The sequence below is a fragment of the Myotis davidii genome, unplaced genomic scaffold (assembly GCF_000327345.1).
Source record: "Myotis davidii unplaced genomic scaffold, ASM32734v1 scaffold24, whole genome shotgun sequence".
Lineage (NCBI taxonomy): Eukaryota > Metazoa > Chordata > Mammalia > Chiroptera > Vespertilionidae > Myotis > Myotis davidii.
Window position 1 is genome coordinate 6,320,226 of NW_006298312.1, and position 6,516 is coordinate 6,326,741.

Below are 6,516 nucleotides of genomic sequence, written 5' to 3' on the forward strand. Positions count from 1 at the left end.
TGGAGAACCTGTAGAACGTGGCTGGAGAATCTAGCAAGAGAACATGGACACAGAACTTGGCTGGAGATTGTGGCTAGAGATCCTGGCAAGGCTGCTGATCAACTGAACGCTGTCTCCATGTCATTCCTTCTTCGCCGACTCTGTCCACACCTTTGGGGACCCCTGGACCTGTTGGGGTTGGACCCCAGCACTGGTCACTTAAGCTTTTATATATATAGATTGTGCATTAACATCCTATAATTGTTTAACAATTGTAAATCCCAAAATTTACAACTTAAAATCTCTTTTTTATATTTTCACTAGAGGCTTGGTGCACAAAAATTTGTGCACTTGGGAGGGTCCCTCAGCACGGCCTGTGCCCTCTTGCAGTCTGGGACCCCTTGGGGGATGACCACCTGCTGGCTTAGGACCGTTCCCTGGGGGATTAGGCCTAAGCTGGCTGTCAGACATCCCTTTGGCAGCCCGGCAGCCCTGGGGATGTCCACTTGTCAGCAGGGAGCAGGCCAGGCTGCATTCGGACATCCTTAGTGCTGCTGAGGAGGCAGGAGAGGCTCCCACCACCACTGCTGTACTAGCAGCCATCAGCCTGGCTTGTGGCTGAGCAGAGCTCCCCCTGTGGGAGCACACTGACCACCAGGGGGCAGACGCTCAATGCAGGAGCTGCTCCCTGGTGGTCAGTGTGTGTCTAGTGACCAGTGATTCCCAGTCGCTCTGCTGTTAGGGTCAATTTGCATATCACCCTTTAATTATATAGGATAGAAGGCTGGTGCATGGGTGGGGCCAGCTGTTTTGCCCTGAAGGGTGTCCCAGATCAGGGTGGGGGATACACTGGGGTGCCTGGCCAGCCTGGGTGAGGGGCTGAGGGTTGTTTTCAGATTGGCCACACCATCTTCAGGGTGGGGGTCCCCACTGGGGTGCCTGGCCAGCCCGGGTGAGGGGCTGAGGGTTATTTTCAGATTGGCCACACCATCTTCAGGGTGGGGGTCCCCGCTGGGGTGCCTGGCCAGCCTGGATGAGGGGCTGCTGGCTGTTTGCAGGCTGGCCAAACCCCACAGCGGGGACTCTTACCCCATGAGGGTGTCGCCAGCCTGGGTGAGGGGCTGATGGCTGTTTGCAGGCTGGCCACAGCCTCCAGCCACCCAAGCTCCCAGTGGAGGCTGGCTGGAAGCAGGTATCTGGGATTTATTTGGCTTCTATAATTGAAACTTTGTTGCCTTTTTCAGAGGCCACCAGCCAGGGCAGGTGGGAAGCTTGGTTTCCTCCATTGCCAGAGCAACCAAGCCTCCTGCTTGCTCCAGCTCCGTGGCTGCTGGCCGCCATCTTGGTTGGTTTAATTTGCATATAGTCGCAATGATTGGCTGGTGGGTATGGCTTGGGCATAGCGAAGGTACGGTCAATTAGCATATTTGTCTTTTATTAGTGTAGATGTGGAAGCTGATGAATTTGATAATCTTATGCTCACTTTTTACTTCCAGTTGATTGCTACCCCCTTACATTTTTATTAGTTATGTTATTAGTATACTTGTGTTTCATTCAGAAAGGTTGCATTCATTAACTACTTATGTCCTACTATTAAGTTAAGAAAATAAGTGCTTCTTCATAACTTTCATCCTCTTTCTCCTCTATACTTTAGTTCTATTAACTGTATGATTATTTTTACATTGACCAAATTCATATCATTTAAATTCCATACCACTATTATAATCAATTAAATATTTGATGCTTTATCTATACTTTACATTCTAGAATAGACAATAAATGTTTTCAACATTCCAATTATAGTAATTATTAATAACCATATAATTAAGTAGATATTATTTCACTAAACTCGAGCAACTTGACAAATGATGCTCCAGGAGTAAAGGTCAAGTGGATCTTCTTCCTTGCACTGAGAAGTAGTCCAACATTATCTCACATTGCACTTTTTAAGATATTTGATTCAAAGACACAGACACAAGGTTTTGGTCTTCCATGAGTTTCCAATTTTCTTTATCTGATAAAATTATAATATACAGTTCAGCCAGTGTGGCTCAGTGATTTAGCATTGATCTATAAACCATGAGATCATAGTTAGATTCCTGGTCAGGGCACGTGCCTGGGTTGTGGTCTTGATCCCCAACGGGGGCATGCAGTAGGCAGCCAATCAATGATTCTTTCTCATCATTGATTCTCTCTCATCATCTCTCCTCCTTTTCTCTCTGAAATATATATTTTTAATAATTATAACATACAGACACTCTAACTGGCTTCCACATAAAGAAATGGATAAGTATCTGTATGGATTAATAATTATTGGGGTATCTGTTTAATTGACACTGATCTTCTTTCTCTGAGAAATTTACCTCTAGATGTCTCTAGCTACCTCCATCTTTTTAAAAAATATTGCAACACCTTTGCCACTTTGAGTCGTCAGCTATCCAGTGAAGAGTGGATAGCTGACCACACTGAGTCAATCAGATTCTGTCTCTGAGGAACTGATAGTCATCTAGTTAGTCCCTAAACATAAATACAGATGTGTGACATGTACAACATCCATGGATGAGCCACCCATGGAAAGAGAAATGGCAAACAGGAATGATGAAAACAGGCACAAAGAATAAGAAAGATAAGAGACCATATATAGAGAAAGGTTAAGTGATTGATAGATTAGATAGATGACAACAGATACTGTCTGGTTTAACAGCTTTTATTATTGACTAGAGGCCTGATGCACAAAATTCATCAAGAGTAGGCCTTCCTTCCTCTGGCTGCCAGCACCGACTTCCCTCTGGCACCCGAGACCCGGGCTTTCTTCACAGCCCCGGCTTCATCTGGAAGGTCATCTGGAAGGAAATCCAAAAGGATGTCCAGTCTAATTAGCATATTATGTTTTTATTGTTATAGATTATTTCCATTTCTTTACAAGTGTGGGGTTTGTGAGACTCTTCTTGAATGAAATGTCTCCTCCCCCCCCCCTTTTTTTTGCTTTAGCTGGGTTGAGATAGTCTGCTACTTGCAACCAAAAGAGATTAAAATAAAACAGAGCATACAATGGAACAGAGAGACTATTATTGCCAAGTACATGAATAAAAGAAATGCAGAGACTGCTGGGCTTACATCTGTGTAAAGAGAACAAATTGGCTGTGCTTAACTCTTTTGCTCTAATTCTAAGTTAGTTTCCAGTATTTTTTTATTAATACATAAGAAGTGTATCTTTGACAATTTGCATAATAAGTCTTCAGCAAGCATCTAATTTCTGAAAGTTTAGGAGATATACTTTATTTGGTTAAAGTGTTATAAAGTGTTATATTTTATGTAACATAAATGATAAAACAGGTTTTTAAAAAATACATTTTTATTGATTTCAGAGAGGAAGGGAGAGGGAGAGAAGGAAACGTCAATGATGAGAGAGGAAGAATCAATAATCAGAATCCTCAAGCAGGAATTGAGCCGTGCCCTGGTTTTTAGGTTGATGCTCAACCACTGAGCTATGCCAACTAGGCAAAAAAGTTTTTATAAAACTCACTAAATAATTCTGAATGAGCTTAGTAGAATGTAGCATAATGTCTGATAAATAGTATAGGTACCCATTAAATGTTAGCTCATGCTCCTTTTTCTTCTTAAATTAGATTTTTTTCATTGATTGATTACTTGATTTACTCAGGAAACATTTAAATACCAAGAACCATATCAAATCCTGGGACTATAAAGCCTTAACTTGAGAAAGGAATCCAGTTAGCACTGCATAGGAGACACATCAAGACAACTATTTTCAATTCAACTTGCTAAGGACTACAACAGAGGGATGAATATAAATTCACAGGAGCACAGTGAAAGAGCAACTGCTTGGCTGTGAGGGTAAGATGACAAATTTGCCAGTTCTACCTTCAAAAAAGTCCTGTACAGTCTATGTCCCCCAAGTTATTATTTGTAAAATAAGTCTAATAAGAATTTTGTCTTTGGTTTTTATGGTAGTTTAAGGAGGCAATAAAAAATTATTACACTTGCCCTGGAGTATCATCCCATACACCAAAAGGTATGTCTAATAATTTTCATTTTAAATTCCCATTTAGCTATTTTGTTGATTAGTGAATCCACATTATTGACTTAATCAAATCTATTGGTTTTGCGACTTTCAGAATAAAAATATAAAATAAAATAAAAGAGTTATAACATTAATATACTTTGGTTTTTCCTCTAAATAATTTGAAAGAAAGGTGGAAGTAGTTAAACTTTAGCCAAAAACTATTTAAAATTAATTTTATACATATTTAAAGATAATACCTTATTAATGTCTCATTTTGGTCTCTGCAAATATATGGAACACAATATATGAATCAAGTTGTTAGCACTTGATTCTTAATGTCATTACTTTTCAGGTCCAACTTCTAAAGAATATAATCAACATATAAGTACAACACAGAGAAAATGACACAAGGAGGCTCAGTTATGACTATATGACACAAACAATAAAATTGATACTTTTGGCCTCAGATGGACACAAGCACACTTTTTTTTTTTTTGCTCTAATATATGTCAAATTCTTATGAACTGAGTTTAAATTTAAAAGTGTTTTTTTCAAAACTTTTACATTTGCCAGATTCCATGACCCATATTTTTTTTAACCTGGCAGATAAGCCTATTGACACACCCTCACCCAAAGGTTTCTTTCAGTTCCACACTCCTGTTAAATACTTATTTTGCATGGCATTCTAACCTTTGTGACCTCATCCTGGCATGCTGACCTTGCTGACCTGACCTCCTTGTGCAGAGACTTTTGACCTTAGGATCCCAATCTTTCACTTCACATTTGAATTCTGATACTTGCCAGTTTTCAGCCACTGAGTGAAGGCCATTGGGCTCCAGGTGTGCAGTTTTTTTGCTCAATTAACACTCCAGCTGCATCATTTTCTAATAGGAAGAACAGATACATGTATAGGTCTGAATGCAACCTCTCACTATTTCCAGCTTACAGAATCTTCTCCAGTCTTTAAATTCAAGGGAGGATTTAGTTAAAGGGGTAAGCAAACCCAGCAGGGCTTTCTCTCTGATATGCAGGAGCTCAGATATGCAAAAGTCTTGATCAGCAAAAGCTTGAGAAGTGCTTGCTTTTCTCCCTTTGGGATTGACCATTAACTTACTTGTAGGCATTCTCAAGTAAAGATGTTTTTCTGGTTGCTTCAACTTCAGTCAATAAGTGGCTTTTTCTCAGCAAGTGTTAATAACACTCCACAAAAAAATTGCAATGGGAACTTATTTTATTTAGTATTAGTTCATTAGCATTTGTAAGGGACAGCCTCTGGTATCCACATGGAGTTTCTGAATTTCTTATTTATTCTCTCTGCCTTCATATCTCTTCCTACTTCACAAGAGTCTTCATAACTGCATGAAAATCTTCAAAACTCACTTTATTGTATGAGTTAAGAGGTTTCACGGGGGTCCATGTCCTATCTTGTTGACTGCCTGCTGCTCAACATTTCCCACCATCATTTCTCTGTGTAATTATTTTGTCACCTCCTTCAATATGCTTCCATGTTATTTATTTGCTCCTAGTATCACTATTTTTGTCTCCAGTATTTAAAATCCCCTTCTTCCAGAGATTCTTGCTGTGGTTTACTTATACCTGACTTATCTCTTTCCTATTACTACATTTTATATATACTAGTGGCCCTGTGCATGAAATTTGTGCGAGGGAGGGGGTTGCCCCTCAACCTGGTCTGCACCCTCTCCAATCTGGGATCCCTTTTGCAATCTGGGACTGCTGACTCCTAACTGCTCCCCTGCCTGCCTTCTTGATTGCCCCTAACCACTCTGCCTGCTGGCCTGCTTGCCCCCAAGTGCCCCCCCTGATGGCCTGTTCTCCCCTAACTGCCTCTAATCACCCACAACTGCCCACCCCTCTTGACCCCTAACCACCTCTACCTCAGCCCCGCCACCATGGCTTTGTCCAGAAGAATGTCCGGAAGGTCTCCTGGAAGGTCACCCAGTCTAATTAGCATATTACCCTTTTATTAGTATAGATAGAGGCCTGGTGCATGTGTGGGGCCTGGCTGGTTTGCCCTGAAGGGTGTCCCAGATCAGGGTGAAGGTTCCTTTAGGGGGCGGGGTGGCATGGGCGAGGGGCTGAGGCAGTTTGCAGGCTGGCCACGCCCCCCCAGCAGGGACCCTCACCCCATGAGGGCTTGGCCAGCATGAATAAGGGGCTGAGGGCCATTTTCAGGCTGGCTACACCATGGTTGGGGGTACCCACTGGGGTGCCTGGCCAGTGTGGGTCAGGGGCTAATGGCTGTTTGCAGGCTGGCCATGCCCCCCAGCAGGGACCCTCACCCCATGGTGGCATGGCCAACCTGGGTGAGGGGCTGAGGGCCGTTTGCAGGTCCCTCCCTCGGCAGCCAGCCCAGGTGACCCATGCCTCCCGTGTGCTCAGGCCAACTCTGTGGCCGCCCCCCACAGGCCCCTCTTTAGTGGCTGGCCCAAGTGGGCAGGAATTTTGGCTTCCTCAATCACTGGGGACAATCCAAGTCTCCTGCCTGCTCC